Here is an 18,179-nt window from a genome sequence, read left to right as displayed (position 1 = left end):
CGACTATCAGACGGAGGGGGTCCGAAAGCTGATCAAGTCCAGTCATTCCACCAGGATGGAGGTACACGGTTCGTGTTGTCTGTAGTTCAATCATGTGTAGACGGTCAATACCGCTGTTCGAACGCGTCCGCCTTCTTATTTTGTGCCACAAAGGGTTCTCAACAAGGGAAGTGTCCAGGCATCTCATAGTGAACCAAAGCAATGTTGTTCGGATGTGGAGGAGATACTGAGAGACAGGAACTGACGATGACATGCCTCGCTCAGTCTGCCCAAAGATTACTACTGCAGTGGATGACCGCTACATACGGATTATGGCTCGGAGGAACCATTACAGCAACACCACCATCTTGAATAATGCTTTTCGTGCACCCACAGGACGTCGTGTTACGACTCAAACTGTGCGCAACTTTACTCCCGACGTCCATAGCGAGGTCTATCTTTGCAAACACGACACCATGCAGCGTGGTACCGATAGGCCCAACAACATGCCGAATAGAACGCTCAGAATTGGCATCACGTTCTCTTCACCTATGAGTGTCGCCTATGTATTCAACCAGAGAACCGTCGGAGATGTGTTTGGAGGCAGCCTGGTCAAGCTGAACGCCTTAGACACACTGTTCAGCGAGTGCAGCAAGGTGGAGGTTCCCTGATGTTTTGGGGTGGCATTATGTGGGGCCGACGCACGCTGCTGGTGGTCATGGAAAGAACTGTAACGGCTGTACGATACGTGAATGCCAACCTTCGACCGATAGTGCAACCATATTGGCAGCATACCGGCGTGGCATTCATCTTCATGGACAACAATTCGCGCCCCTATCGTGCACGTCTTATGTACGACTTCTTTCAGGATAACGACATCGCTCGATTAGAGTGGCCAGCATGTTCTCCAGCCATGAACCTTATCGAAGATGCCTGGGATAGATTGAAAGGGGCTGCTTATGGACGACGCGACCCACCAACCACTTTGAGGGAACTACGCCGAATCGCCATTGAGGAGTGAGACGATCTGGACCAACAGTGCCTCGATGAACCTGTGGACAGAATGCCACGAAAAATACAGGTATGCATCAATGCAAGAGGATGTGCCACTGGGTATTAGAGGTACCAATGTGTACAGCAATCTGGACCACCACCTCTGAGGGTCTCACTGTATGGTGGTACGACGTATAATGTGTAATTTTCATGAGCAACAAAAAGGGCTGCAATGATGTTTACGTTGATCTCTAGTCCAATTTTCTGTACAGTTTCCGGAACTCTCGGGAACGAGGTGGTGCAAAACTTTTTTTGTGTATATATTTAAACAACGTGGTGAGAGATACCACAAAACTAAAGTTGTATATGAATGTTGTAGACATGTGGTCAAATGTACACTCATACTGAATGAAACATCAACAGTTCATAATAATATCATGCCTGCTAAAGAAGAAAAGATTAAGAAATTTTCAGACAAATGTTAAATTATAAAACTCACATGTACCAGGCGAACGGTCTATCCGACAGGAGGCCCTAGCCACACGACATTTCCATTTTTCCATTAAAAAGTATTTTCCTTTATTTTCTTAAATTTGATTTTCGTTCCTCTTCTTAGGAAAACTTCAATTTATTAGGGAAAAAGGCAAAATGATAAAAAAATAAAATTAATAAAAGTAGAAAACATTATCAAGTAGTCTTGGGGTAGCGACTTTGATTCATAATCAAAACGCCTTCGGTCCCAGGATCGAATCCCTCCACTGCTTAAATTTTGATAATAATCAGCATTGGCGGGCGAAGACTTCCAGCATAAGAAGTTACCCTCATTTTGCCTACGTACTTGTCAAACAGGGCGGAGGAGCGGACATACGTTAAGGACACTTTGTTGTCCTAGGGGTGTTAAACTGCCCCTGAAGGTGGAAGAATCAACAAAGAACAACGGCATGAGGATGCAGAAGGCAAAGGAAACCACTGCATTAAAGACACGTAACGTGTATCCCTAGGCCATGTGGCCTGTAACTAAATAAGTGTCATGATTATCTCTCCTTTAGCATTCAGATGTGCGGGAGGGGACTGCCAAGGCAGAGGTTACCATGAGAAACAGATTTAATAATCAACGAAAGGATAGCGTTCTACGAGATGGGGCATGTCAGACGCTTAAACGTGGTAGGGAAACTAGAAAATCTGACAAGATAAATGCAAAGGCTCAATCTAGATACAGTAGGGGTCAGGGAAGTGAAATTGAAAGAAGACAAGGATTTCTGGTCAGATGAGTATAGGGTAAGATGAACAGCAGCAGAAAATGGTATAACGGGACTAGGATTCATTATGAATTGGAAGGTAGGGCAGAGAGTGTGTTACTGTAAACCTGTAAACAGTTCAGTGGTAGGGTTGTTCTTATCAGAATACACAGCAAACCAGCACCGACAACGATAGTTCAGGCATACATGCCGACGTCGCAAGCTGATGATGAAGAGATAGAGAAAGTGTATGACTATATTGGAAGTGTAATACAGTGTACAAAGGAAGAGGAAAATTTACTAGTCATGGGGGACTGGAACGCAGTTGTAGGGGAAGGAGTAGAAGAAAAGGTTACAGGAGAATATGGGCTTATTAGAAGGGATGAGAGAGGAGAAAGATTTATTTTCTATAATAAACTTCAGCTAGTAATAGCGTACACTCTGTTCAGGAATCACAAGAGGAGGAGGTATACTTGCAAAAGGCCGGGTGATACGGGAAAATTTCAACTGGATTACATCTTGGTCAGACAGAGATTCCGAAATCAGATATCGGATTGTAAGGCGTACCCAGGAGCTGATACAGACTCAGATCACAACATAATATTGATGAAAAATAGGCTGTCGACCTGTGTGCCAAGCGGTTCTACGCGCTACAGTCTGGAACTGCGCGACCGCTACGGTCACATGTTCGAATCCTGCCTCGGGCATGGACGTGTGTGATGTCCTTAGGTTAGTTAGGTTTAAGTAGTTCTAAGTTCTAGGGGACTGATGACCTCAGCAGTTAAGTCCCATAGTGCTCAGAGCCATTTGAACCAACCAAAAGTAGGCTGAAGTTTAAGACTTGAGTCAGGAAGAATCAGGAAGGCAAAGAAGTGGGATACCGAAGTACTAAGGTATGACGAGATACACTTGAAGTTGTCTAAGGCTATAGATAGAGCAATAAGCAATAGCTCAGTAGGCAGTACTGTTGAAGAGGAATGGACATCTCTAAAAGGGGCGATAACAGAAGTTGGGAAGAAATGGTTCAAATGGCTCTGAGCACTATGCGAGTTAACTTCTTAGGTCATCAGTCGCCTAGAACTTAGAACTAATTAAACCTAACTAACCTAAGGACATAACACACATCCATGCCCTAGGCAGGATTCGAACCTGCGACCGTAGCGGTCGCTTGGTTCCAGACTGTAGCGCCTAGAACCGCACGGCCACTCCGGCCGGCGAAGTTGGGAAGGAAAACATAAGTACAAAGAAGGTAACTGCGAAGAACCCATGGGTAAAAGAAGAAATACTTCAACTGAGCGATGAAAGGAGGAAGTACAAAAATGATCTGGGAGGCGCAGGATTATTGAAATACAAGTCACTGAGGAATGAAATAAATAGGAATTACAGGGAAGCTAAGACGAAATGGCTGCATAAATAATGTGAAGAAATCGAAAAAGAAATGATAGTCGATGGGACCGACTCAACATAAAGGAATGTCAAAACAAGCTTCGGTGACTTTAAAAGCAAGGGAGATAACATTATGAGTGCAACGGAAATAAAATGCAGAGGAGAGAGTGGATAAGTGGATGATGGGGAAGATATGTCTGATGTGATAGAACAGCATATCGAAGATAGACGAAGGTAATGAGAAGTAGTAGAAATGAGAACAGCGAGAAGCTTAACATCAGGATTGATGGTCACGAAATAGATGAAGTTAAGGTATTCTGATACCTCGGCAGTAAAATAACGAGTGGTGGACGGAGCGAAGAGCAGACTAGAAATGACAAAAATAGCATTCTTGGCCGAGTGAAGTCTACTAATATCAAATACAGACCTTAATTTGAGGAAGAAATTTCTGGGAATGTACGTCATGAGTACAGCATTGTATGGTAGTGAAACATGGACTGTGGGAAAACCGGAAGAGAAGGGAATCGAAGCATCTAAGATGTGGTGCTACGGACGAATGTTGAAAATTGCGTGGACTGATACGGTAAGGAATGAGGAGGTTCTGAGCAGAATCTGAGAGGAAAGGAATATGTGGAAAACACTGATAAGGAGAAGGGACAGGATGATAGGACAACTGTTAAGACATGAGGGAATGACTTCCATCCTACTAGAGGGAGCTGTAGAAGACAAAAACTGTAGAGGAAGACAGAGACTGGAATACATCCAGCAAATAATAAAGGACGTAGGTTGCAAGAGATGAAGAGGTTAGCACAGGAGAGGAATTTGTGGCGGGCCGCATCAGACCAGTCAGAAGACTGATGACCCAAAAAAATCAAAGTTTGAAAAAAATTATAAAAAAATCATAAACAAAAGTTTACTGTAGCAAGAATCTGTAGGTTTTGTTTTATTGTTTTTAAAATACACCAAATTTAGATAAATTTCGAAGAAATTTTAGGATTTTTGATAAGTATAGAAAAACGAGCCAATACCTGCTCATTTTTAGTAGTTATGTGACGTAAATTTCAACTTGTTTATCTAGACGTTCTTGAGAAAAAGGAAAATTAACAGACGGATGGACAGAGCACAGTCAGAAAAAAAACAAAAAGTTTTTTAGTTGAAAAATGACAAATTAACAAATTTAGGAATTTTTCCTTTAGCTGAAATGAGAAATCTTTTTCTTGCCAAATTTTTTGATTCCAGCCCAACAAGAAGCACATTATAGGTTTTGGTGAGTGAATTTGCTAATACGAATAGAAGTGATATAAATTGGTGTATCTTGCGATTACTCTGGCTTAGATGCTCCAGTATTTTACACTGCCAAGTGACAGTACATGCCGGCAGGTGTGGCCGAGCGGTTCTAGGCGCGTCAGTCTGGAACCGCGAGACCGCTACGGTCGCAGGTTCGAATCCTGCCTTGGGCATGGATGTGTGTGATGTCCTTAGGTTAGTTAGGTTTAAGTAGTTCTAAGTTCTAGGGGACTGATGACCTCAGGTGTTAAGTTCCATAGTGCTCAGAGCCATTTGAACAATTTTTTTGACAGTACATCTCAGTATGTGACATAAATTTCAGCCTTATACAGCTACCCGTTCCTGAGAAAGTAGACTTTTTAAAGTCGGACAGACAGACCGAGGGGCAACAGAGTGAGACTATAGGGGTTCCATTTTTACCGTTTGGGGTATGGAGCCCTAGGAATTAGTGCATTCGTATCGAACGATTCGCTGGTAATTTGTAGGACAATTATACATGGAAAAATTGCAATCGTGTTTACAAGTGAAAATGAACTGGTACTCTTTAGAAACAATATCAAAACGTATTCAAAAATCATTCTCAGTTATGTCTTAGGAATCTGTAATGAAGACAGTCATTCCTGTTAACAAAATGTTTACAACATCGTATGCGCAGAATTATTACTCAGCAAGGCGAAATGGTGACCCCGTCATTGTGGTAAGTAACTTGCTATAGCAACTAGGTACAGTCACGTTGAAATTCAAAGTGACACCTTTTGTTAGCAGTGTCATCACTAAAAGTAATCATGGGAAACCTCATGGAAAATGATCACGGAAAATAATTACCTTAAATAATCATGGCAAATATCTTTGCAGGTAGCAGTGAGCATGTGCTCTAACGTTGTTAATTTTACTAACAATAAGAATGAGAATAAATGTGTGATAGTGCTGGCAGAGAAGGCTACCATAAATGAAAGCAAATGCTGGCAAGTAAAAGTTGAGTGAGTCTTTAGCCTGCAAATTACGGAAAGAAGAACACTTTACCTACTCATGAAAGGCACTTTACCTACTCGTGAAAGATTCAGTATCTCTCCCGAAACAGAACAGGTAAAATCCACAATTAAATATGTTTATGGAATTAATAAATGTGTTATTAAATATCAATTCCTGCGATATAATGAACAATACAAGGAAATACCGTCTTTGCAAAATCTCTACAGTTCCTGTTGCATAGAACTGGAGCAAGTAACAGAGAAGCTTTGAGAAAACCCATTCTATGTGACTGTAAAAAGAGCGTACTACACCAGTTGTTATGGAAAACTGAAAAGCTGTTATTAAAGCGGTTGGGGGTTTATTTAGACGCTCCGTGGTACGAAGATTATTGTTATACAACAGTTTCTGATAATGTTTCGCTGTTGTGAATGAGGAGTTTCTTTCGTGTAGCCCTCTCCTTTACGACTATAACAGGAAAACTTCGGTCTACCACGTAGATATGGACAAAAAGAGTTAAAAGTTCTTACACACAACAAAAGCCGAAGTTTTAACATTAATTAAGAAGCACCAACTTTTGACTCTTCGTTCTATCGACGAAGTTTGCAAGAAAATCTAGATCTTAATGCTGTTACACAACAAATTATGAAGGCAACGGGAGGGTAAAATTTTGTAAGTTCCAACAGCTGGCGTTACTCAGTTACGCGGAAATATCAACAGCCGCTGTTCGGGAAGCGTAGACATTTCAGCATCGTTACATCGTCAGAGTGACACCCATCTCATCACTATTGTGTGTGACTGTGATCGAGCTCATTAGAAAATGGGTAGAAGAGCACAGACTGAACTGCCTTCGTTACTCTCTTAATGTTATGTAAGAGACACTTGGTAGGGCGTAACGTCGACCAGCAGGAGTTTCCGCCAACAGGAGTTTCACTAAGCAGTAAAAACATTGTAAAAAAAAGAAAAAAATTATTAGGCAACTGTAGCGGAACTGAAGACCACTGACGAGTTGAAAGGAGCGGGACTGATTTGGTCATTACGAGTGAAGTTGCAGAGCGGAGACTCCCCTTGACAACATTAATACTCCACTCACAACAGCATCGAACACTCGATGAGCAGGATCGATGGCTTTCATTTTGTTCGAACTCTATTTTCTCATTATGGCATATTAACATTTTGTGTATGAGATTGTTTTAGGGTTGGTATTACACTTTCTGCCTTATAACATCGTCATTTTAACATTTTGTGTATGAGATTGTTTTAGGGTTGGTGTTACACTTTCTGCCTTATAACATCGTCATTGATAATGAATTCAGCAACCAATACTGAAGTCAGCTTAGCAGACGGCACTGATGGGAAATCCATGTGCCCACCAACAGGGCTCCAGTTCAGGGCAGAAGCTGCCCTAAAACTCCTGTGTCGAGCGGGTCTGAAGGCCTACGGTACTGGAGGGCCATGTTCACCATTCAGTGCAACATCACGGCATTCGATATCATGGTCCACATGGGTTGACAACACGGACAGTGATCCGTGAAGGATTGAGTACGCCCTGAAATGGCGTGTGAATCAAATACACACGTCGTGGTCACTGCTGTCTCTTAGCAGGGCTTCCGACAGGCGAGCGGGCGGCCAGGGTGCGGCAAGCCGCCTCACCAGGGGGTCATCGACCTCCACTCAAAGCTGATGCAGAGTCGTCGACAGCCGTGATCTACTGTTGAATTTAGCGGATTCCTCACTGGACTGCGTAGACACTAGCCGTCGCAGTAGACGCGACTAAGACTTGTACTCCGAGTAATACACTCCTGGAAATGGAAAAAAGAACACATTGACACCGGTGTGTCAGACCCACCATACTTGCTCCGGACACTGCGAGAGGGCTGTACAAGCAATGATCACACGCACGGCGCAGCGGACACACCAGGAACCGCGGTGTTGGCCGTCGAATGGCGCTAGCTGCGCAGCATTTGTGCACCGCCGCCGTCAGTGTCAGCCAGTTTGCCGTGGCATACGGAGCTCCATCGCAGTCTTTAACACTGGTAGCATGCCGCGACAGCGTGGACGTGAACCGTATGTGCAGTTGACGGACTTTGAGCGAGGGCGTATAGTGGGCATGCGGGAGGCCGGGTGGACGTACCGCCGAATTGCTCAACACGTGGGGCGTGAGGTCTCCACAGTACATCGATGTTGTCGCCAGTGGTCGGCGGAAGGTGCACGTGCCCGTCGACCTGGGACCGGACCGCAGCGACGCACGGATGCACGCCAAGACCGTAGGATCCTACGCAGTGCCGTAGGGGACCGAACCGCCACTTCCCAGCAAATTAGGGACACTGTTGCTCCTGGGGTATCGGCGAGGACCATTCGCAACCGTCTCCATGAAGCTGGGCTACGGTCCCGCACACCGTTAGGCCGTCTTCCGCTCACGCCCCAACATCGTGCAGCCCGCCTCCAGTGGTGTCGCGACAGGCGTGAATGGAGGGACGAATGGAGACGTGTCGTCTTCAGCGATGAGAGTCGCTTCTGCCTTGGTGCCAATGATGGTCGTATGCGTGTTTGGCGCCGTGCAGGTGAGCGCCACAATCAGGACTGCATACGACCGAGGCACACAGGGCCAACACCCGGCATCATGGTGTGGGGAGCGATCTCTTACACTGGCCGTACACCACTGGTGATCGTCGAGGGGACACTGAATAGTGCACGGTACATCCAAACCGTCATCAAACCCATCGTTCTACCATTCCTAGACCGACAAGGGAACTTGCTGTTCCAACAGGACAATGCACGTCCGCATGTATCCCGCGCCACCCAACGTGCTCTAGAAGGTGTAAGTCAACTACCCTGGCCAGCAAGATCTCCGGATCTGTCCCCCATTGAGCATGTTTGGGACTGGATGAAGCGTCGTCTCACGCGGTCTGCACGTCCAGCACGAACGCTGGTCCAACTGAGGCGCCAGGTGGAGATGGCATGGCAAGCCGTTCCACAGGACTACATCCAGAATCTCTACGATCGTCTCCATGGGAGAATAGCAGCCTGCATTGCTGCGAAAGGTGGATATACACTGTACTAGTGCCGACATTGTGCATGCTCTGTTGCCTGTGTCTATGTGCCTGTGGTTCTGTCAGTGTGATCATGTGATGTATCTGACCCCAGGAATGTGTCAATAAAGTTTCCCCTTCCTGGGACAATGAATTCACGGTGTTCTTATTTCAATTTCCAGGAGTGTAGATGGAACGGGTTAATGTTGAATACCTACTGTTTTATTGCGTACAACGACGTCACACAAGTCCTCGATCTGCATCCCGACAAAACAGTACGTGTTTACAACCCAGCAGTGGGCAATCTATACAAAATGGTGGTCAGAAGTGCTTTAGTAGGAGTTGGAGGGCAACGACCGGCACAGCAACATCTGCAGCAGTCACAGAGGTAGAGTCAAAGAGAAGACATTGTTATTTGTTCACAAAAGAAAAAAAATTGTGTTGATACCTTTGTTCGAGCTAGGTTATCTTGTACAGACCGAGATAACTGGCAGATTTATCGCAGTTCAAGAGTATTAATCGGCAAGAGTGTCTGTTTCAGACCCTTCGTAAGACTTGTAATATAGCGGGACATAATTCACCGTGTGACAGAATTATACCAGCAAAATGTACTAAGTGTAAAAGTACGGTCACGTGGTAGACAATTGTAGAGACTGTTGTCGGTTAGTGAGTATATGTAGGAATTAGATGCAGTTGTTTTATTTTTGCAGCTTTGGATATTGAGTTATCGTCAGCAGCAATACTAGACTGATTTGTGGAAAAGAGGGAGAGGTAAGTTTTACAAAATGCAACAGACACGGTCGACGGTCGGCTATTACTAATGAGGCGATAGGCGCTCTTGTTTAGCAAGTTTCAAAATTGATAGAGGGTAATGAACTAGAGAAAGATCATGAATAATAATAAACAACAATCAACACTCAATAATCATTCAAATGGTCATAAAAATTATAAGAATTACAAAAGTCAAGAATGACGAGGAATTTCCAAAAGCTGTACAGCAGCATGAAGCTGCTTTATTCGCAGCTACTGGTTTTACGTCAAAATAGAAGCATCTTCAGTTTTATAATGGTTGTATTTTCAAAAGTACGGAGTCCCAGCATTCGGGAAGATATCCACTTTAAGAGTCACACCACACTGATGTGTTTCCATAATATAATTGAGAACACCCAAAAGACGTCCGTCAAAATGTACAAAGCATGATTGATGACTGAGCCAGGGATAACATCCAGAATGCTGGTACTCCAAAATTTCCAATCAACAGTACGAACATGTAACCATTATAAACCTGAAGACTCATATATACTGACATACTGACGTACAACCAGTAGCTGCGAATAAAGTAGCTACCTACAGCTATGTGGCTTTCGGAGACACATAGTTCTTGTCATTTTTAATTGTTATATTTTTTACGATAATTCGAAAGTTTATTCAACGATGAATGTTTTTATTGCTATTCACAATGTCCCTGAGCTATGGTTTCCCGCGAGAAAAAGTTGTGGTTAACAACAGAAAGCACTTAATGAACAGCTAAGTCAGCAGTTACAAGATTTATTGGCGGAAGAGACGCTACGATCAGGTTTGAATGAAAGAAAAACTGTAATAAATATTCCATCTTCGTTTTGATCTTTCATCACTAAATCTCCCTCTTCCGGCAAAACGACAGAAGACGTTAATGCTTTTATGGTCAATGTATTGGCCACGGCCGTGTTAAGTAGCTAGTCAGATTAAACATGCATGCAGATGGCAAAGTTACGCATCACGGCTTAATAAGATATCTACTATCGATGAGGTGGTAAAGGGTTCGCGTCAGAGGTTTAGAAAGCAGAGCAGTATACTTTTTTTTAAAGGAGAAACTCAATGGTGCAGTTTAGTCTTGCTCGAACAAGCGAAAAATAGAGCATTTGACTTTTTTCTCAGAGAGATTCACCCAGGTTTTTCACAACGAGTGCGAATGGAAAAGTCTAAGGATTTAACTGTAGCACTTCGTGTTGCCATGCATTTACAAGAAGCGGATAATGTTACTAGGGTGTGTACTGAACTGAAAATATTCAGATCCGGTGAAGAATATTACCGTTGTGATCAGTGGGGCCACAGTGTCGCCAACCGCAGTGCTATAACTGCCAGCAGTTAGGGTATAATGTTGGGGAAAGCCAATTTAGAAAACAGGGCAAGTATAATGCGAAAAAAAACGTTAAAAGTCAATGGGAATATTCTCTCTGTCCGGAAGAGTTCCCAGTAAACAGCAGACTGGAAAAACGTACTCAGAGGTGAACTATTGCTTGATATCTTAGGTAAATGAAAAGAAATATTAGTAGATACTGAGGCACATGTGTCGGTTGTGAGTTTGGACTCCGTGGAACAGAGGCGACTGAAAACTCTGAGTTACAGATTGTATTCATTAGGGGATAACGTAACAGATTCAGGGGGACAACACAGCTCAAATTTATGGTAGGAAACACAGGTTTTCATGAGAAAATGGCACTGTGCCAACCTTGAGTCAAGTGTTTTCTGCTATACTTGGATTAGACGTTCTGGTTAGGCATTATGCTAAAATCGGCATTTAGCAAGAAGTTGGTGGACTCAACGGAGATTCGTTTTCGCTGTGTGCTTTAGCTGTAAATGTTTCTGTGTCACAAGGTACACCCACAGCAAAGGTAGTACCAACTAAAGTGTGGACAAGTACATTAAAAATTGTCTTGCATGAGAGAGTAGTAGCAGGTGTAGAAACGTTAATTTGTTATATGACACATGTGAATGATCCAAAATAACCATTATGTTTAATAGAAACTCTGTCAAGTAATGACATCTCGGAGGAAGAGCACTGGTTTGTACGAAGTAGTATTGCAGATACAAGGAAAATAGATGGCCAGGTTATGGTGCCAAGAAACCTAGATAACTTTGGAACGAACGAAGTAAGTTTTGTGAAGGGACTGGTAGTAGCTACACCACACTTACTCGATGAGGAAGACATTGGTAGTCAGAGATTGAGCTCAATATCAAGCAAACCATCAGCCCTTCTGCATTACGTAACAAGGTTAATCATTTAAAGGGTAATGATCGATCAGTTATGAAATCATTGTTAATTTGATATATATATTTGTTTAATTCAGGAGGCCCTTTACCAGCCACACTCATAACACAATATCGTATTACAACAGGTATTCATGCATCAATGCGCTGTAAACAGTACAGATTACCAAAACATCTCCAGCCATTTATAGAAAAGTTCATAACCCAACAGCGTAAAGGAGGAGTAATAGAGCGCAGCAACAGTCCTTAGTCAGCAAGTACACTAATCGTGCCAAAAAGTCCCCGTAGGGAACAAGAAAACATAGATTCTGTTGTGATTATATGTTTGCGCAGGAATATGTGGTAGCTAATGCATATTCGATTCCAGGTATAACTGAAACTTTGGACAACCTGGGCAGAGTAAATTCTTTTCAAAGATGGATGTAAGGAGTATGTATCACCAGATTGAGTGTGTTCAGAAGATAGACTGAAAACAGCTTTTACAAAATACACTCCTGGAAATGGAAAAAGAACACATTGACACCGGTGTGTCAGACCCACCATACTTGCTCCGGACACTGCGAGAGGGCTGTACAAGCAATGATCACACGCACGGCACAGCGGACACACCAGGAACCGCGGTGTTGGCCGTCGAATGGCGCTAGCTGTGCAGCATTTGTGCACCGCCGCCGTCAGTGTCAGCCAGTTTGCCGTGGCATACGGAGCTCCATCGCAGTCTTTAACACTTGTAGCATGCCGCGACAGCGTGGACGTGAACCGTATGTGCAGTTGACGGACTTTGAGCGAGGGCGTATAGTGGGCATGCGGGAGGCCGGGTGGACGTACCGCCGAATTGCTCAACACGTGGGGCGTGAGGTCTCCACAGTACATCGATGTTGTCGCCAGTGGTCGGCGGAAGGTGCACGTGCCCGTCGACCTGGGACCGGACCGCAGCGACGCACGGATGCACGCCAAGACCGTAGGATCCTACGCAGTGCCGTAGGGGACCGCACCGCCACTTCCCAGCAAATTAGGGACACTGTTGCTCCTGGGGTATCGGCGAGGACCATTCGCAACCGTCTCCATGAAGCTGGGCTACGGTCCCGCACACCGTTAGGCCGTCTTCCGCTCACGCCCCAACATCGTGCAGCCCGCCTCCAGTGGTGTCGCGACAGGCGTGAATGGAGGGACGAATGGAGACGTGTCGTCTTCAGCAATGAGAGTCGCTTCTGCCTTGGTGCCAATGATGGTCGTATGCGTGTTTGGCGCCGTTCAGGTGAGCGCCACAATCAGGACTGCATACGACCGAGGCACACAGGGCCAACACCCGGCATCATGGTGTGGGGAGCGATCTCCTACACTGGCCGTACACCACTGGTGATCGTCGAGGGGATACTGAATAGTGCACGGTACATCCAAACCGTCATCGAACCCATCGTTCTACCATTCCTAGACCGGCAAGGGAACTTGCTGTTCGAACAGGACAATGCACGTCCGCATGTATCCCGTGCCACCCAACGTGCTCTAGAAGGTGTAAGTGAACTACCCTGGCCAGCAAGATCTCCGGATCTGTCCCCCATTGAGCATGTTTGGGACTGGATGAAGCGTCGTCTCACGCGGTCTGCACGTCCAGCACGAACGCTGGTCCAACTGAGGCGCCAGGTGGAAATGGCATGGCAAGCCGTTCCACAGGACTACATCCAGAATCTCTACGATCGTCTCCATGGGAGAATAGCAGCCTGCATTGCTGCGAAAGGTGGATATACCCTGTACTAGTGCCGACATTGTGCATGCTCTGTTGCCTGTGTCTACGTGCCTGTGGTTCTGTCAGTGTGATCATGTGATGTATCTGACCCCAGGAATGTGTCAATAAAGTGTCCCCTTCCTGGGACAATGAATTCACGGTGTTCTTATTTCAATTTCCAGGAGTGTATATTGCTGCAGCTTCTCGCAACATCTGTCTCCATTTGTAACAGTACTAGATCACCTAGGGGTTGTGAAACTACAGATGGTTCAACATAAGTCAAACAGTGCATTACAGCCTACTATCCTTCTACACTAGAACATGGTCAGTCTCATTCCATTAGGCACATTCGCACCCACCTTGAAAGATATACTGTGGGTGTGTAATAAGTGGCTCCACTAAACTAAAGTTATAACAGCCAGCGGGCCAGTTCGGAAGTAGTGTGTCAGTTGGATTGTTAACGCGGCGTACCGCCAATTTAGCAAAAGGCAAAGCAACAGTCGAGCAGTGCCACATTGCCACATAACCTCTGAGCGAGGGAAGCAAAGAACTAACACAGCAATGCATCATAACAGGGCAGTATGAAGTAATGCTCCATAACCCCAAGCATCAGAGCGTCACTGAAACAGTGAAACGCTGCAGAAAAACCCGAGACCGACATCGGAGATTACTTACTGAACCACTAAAATAAGGAAGACTGTCAAGGTCAATAAACAGGGGCAAATTTTCTCATTCACTTAGAGCCACCACATCATACGCGCGAACTCTGCTGCTTAAATAACCAGGCTTTCGGAGCTCACAAACACAGTCATTCGTGCCACCATTCTGTTCCTGTCACCAGTACCAGAGAGAATGAAAGTCGATTTTCAGAGAATCCACTTGGTCATCATGAATGATGACAGTGGTGAGCTGCCAGCGCCCCATCGCTGAGGGTCGTTTGTGGATTATCTTTAAACTGTCATCCAGGCATGGCGTGTCCTTGTCGCCGCCTGGCCACTCCATGAGTGCAGACGTGGTCCTCCTATGGTTACAGGCCTGTCCTTCACGACAACCGTAGTTCCGGACCACGCAGTGGACTACACTGACCTAAACACACAAATTGGCTAGCTACGAGTGTGCTGAGGTGTAGAGTCATTCTTTGCTGTAAAAGTCCGGTAACATACAGCACCCGCTCATCTTCCCTGCTGCAGCCTGTACGTCATTGTGCAAGCCACAGCTCACTGACCTGCGGCATCAACGCCACAAGTCAGAATCAGCTGATGAGGCACATCACTGGTTCTCGCCACTGTGCCCCTGAGGCCCGCAGGCTGCACGACGCTGCAGAGCAGCTACATTACTCTGTATATTTATCCTGAAACAAAATGTCATTCTAGATATCACTGTATTACTGACGCCTCCAGGTGTAGCACCCAACTACTCTCACAGCACCACTCGGCTCCCTCACTCATAGCAACCTTGGCTAACCAGGGTCGCTACACATTGTTGGGAAAGATGAGTTGCACTGAAGGGTGAATACTTAGAGAAGGATCAACACCACCAACAAGTTTCATGGTCGCAACCTGATTTTTTCGAGGTGGTAATAAAAATTTTGATGCTACTAGTACCATACACTGAGCTGACAAAGGTCATGGGAAACCTACTAATGTCGTGCTAGACCTCCTTTCACCCTATGTAGTGCGGCATCTCGAAGTCCCATGGACTCAACAATTCGTTGGAAGTCCCCTGCTGAAATACTGAACCATGCTGCCTCTATGGCCGTTCATTATAGCTAAAGTGTTGCCGGTGCAGGGATTTGTGACGAACTGACCTCTCGATTATGTCGCATAAACGTTCGATGGGCCTCATGTCGAGCGATATGGATGGCTAAATCATTCTCTCGAATTGCCCAGAATGTTGTTCAAACCAACAGGAACAACTGTGGCCCAGTGACATGGCGCATTTTAATCCACAAAAATTCCATCGTTGTTTGCCAGCTGATTTGTTGCAAACGGTGTCCAAGTAGCCGAACATAATCATTTCCAGTCAATGATCGTTTCAGTTACACCAGACAACCCAGTCAGTTCCATACAAACCCAACGCACACCATTGCGGAGCTTCCTCCAGCTTGCACAGTACTGTATTGCTAACTTAGGTCCATGGCTTTCTTATGTCTACAACACACTCGAACCCTACCATCAGCTCGTACCAGCTGAAATCGGGAGTCATGGCAACAGCTTTCCATTCGTCTAGGATCTTAGCAGTATGGTCATGAGCCCAGGAGGGGCTGCAAGCGATGTCGTGCTGTTAACAAAGGCACTCACGTCGTTAGTCTGCTGTCATACTCCATTAACCGCAAATCTCGCCGCATTTACCTAACGGATACGTCCGACGTACGTCCCACATTGATTTCTGCGGCTAAGTCAGGCAGTGTTGGTTGTCTGTTAGCCCTGACTACTCTACTCAAACGCCGCTGCTCTCGGGCGTTAAGTGAAAAGCGGCGGCAACTGCGTTGTCCGTGGTGAGAGGTAATGCCTGATGTAGTATTTTCGACACAGTCTTGACACTGTCAATATCGGAATGCTGAATTCCCTAACCATTTCCCAAATGGAATATGCCATGCGTGTAACTCCAACTACCTTACCACGTGTGCAGTCCTAGTTTCGCAGGACAGAGCGGATCAGATTGTGGAAAGGGGCCAAGGTCAGTTACTGTTAGTTATACAAGAACACACACAACTTTATTGCTCAAACCTATGCACAGTTTTCTCTTTAAACAACAACGATCAATTCAGGGCTGAAGGCCCAAGTAACTTCTCCAGAATAAGTTCAAATGGTTGCTTTTAAAACACCAAGATTTAGAGTAACGGCTGAACCCATAACTTAAGTAAAATTACAATATCTTCTCGGCTAAAGGCCGAAATTATATTTCAGATCAGCTACGGAAATTCTTTAAAAGCAAATTCCAGCTAAAGGCCGACTGACTTCTCCAGTACGCAGACAAAATTCATCTGCTCAGTGGAAATCACAGAAACTACATACAGTTCCACATAAACACACTTGTACAAGAACTCAAACAATCGTAAAAGCAATCACTGTGGAGCAACAAAGACGAATCAGTTCGACACACAGAGAGTTTCCACAAGCGGTTGGCGACCATATAGGCGTCCTCCGATGAGACGACAGACCGAATGACCAACCCAGGTCGTTCCCACTCAAGTTACGTGTGTCGGCAACGATTGGGCGAGTCTTGGAATTTCGGAGCTGACTCTAGCTCCAACCCGACTCAACTCGATGTCCGTTCGGAATTCGGAGACACAACGACCCGGCACACTGGCTCGGACCCATTCATGCAGAGGTAACTCTTGCCCATTGGCCACGACATCTCTGCACAATGAAGAAACCGACCCACGTCCTGCAAGATGACCAACTGGCTAGGCGCAGAAACTGTCAAAAGACCAAATACACGTCGCCCAATGAGATGACCAACCGAACGATCAACCGGCGGTCGTTCCCGCTCCCATCTCCTGCCGCCCAACAGTTCATGTGTGTGGCCAGCGGTCGGCGAGTACTGGCTGTTCGCACCTCACTGGCGCTCCATCCCGACTTCACTGCTGCTGCGTCCCGAATGAGTTCCCAACTGAACTCCAGACAGACGAAGACCCGTAAATACTCTCGGTCGCTCCAGAGATAGTACGACAGAGCGCTTATCGATAAGCGCTACTGCTGCCACTCACGGGCAGGAAAGACAGGAAGTTAGTGACGCCAGTAAATGGAATAAGAAAACGAGGCTGCAGTACGGTAAGAGAAGATGACAAACAATAAACGGAATGAACACAAGCCGCGCACGGCTCAACGTGCAAAGTCTGTTAATTTCCATCGTTCGGCCATAATCACGTAGGCAACCTTTACACATGAATCACGTGAGAAGAAATGACAGCTCCGCCAATCTCCTCTTTTATACCTACTGAACGCCATTTCACCATCCAATGATTCATGTTCCCTCAGTGTACAGTCGAAGTCGTCGCAAATCGTAGGTACCTAATAAAAAAACTGTTCCAGGAGCTCCTCCCTCCCTTAAGTTCACAGCCAAATCCAGATTTTGCCCACACAAATGAGCTGTATAAAACCATATAACATCGACCAAATGATACCATTACACGATAAAAGTTAAAGAAAGTTTACACGGCGCGACAATTATAGCAGGATAGTTGACGGCACGTTAAACCTTTAACCAGTCTACACGGAACAAAATCGCAATAAGGACGCATAGACAACTGGGTCTTGCTGGTGTCTGTACCGTCAGCTTTGCTCCACTCTTGTTATTCTCGTGGTCTCACCATGTACTGAGTGTAGTAGCTTCCAGCTGACTGCGGTCTATCACGGATCAATAGAGTGCTCCTCAGAACTTTGGCCCAGTATGTGATAACCACTACGCATTCTAAATTGGTATATGCTAACGGCAGTCTCTTTTGTGGAAATTTCATGTGAGTGATCACAGTTCATCATATTTGCCACTGACGTGGATCAGATGCCGTAGGTCCTTCTGAACGCGGAGAGTAATGTC

The sequence above is a fragment of the Schistocerca americana genome, chromosome 1, assembly GCF_021461395.2.
Source record: "Schistocerca americana isolate TAMUIC-IGC-003095 chromosome 1, iqSchAmer2.1, whole genome shotgun sequence".
Lineage (NCBI taxonomy): Eukaryota > Metazoa > Arthropoda > Insecta > Orthoptera > Acrididae > Schistocerca > Schistocerca americana.
Note: the sequence above shows the minus strand (reverse complement) of the source record.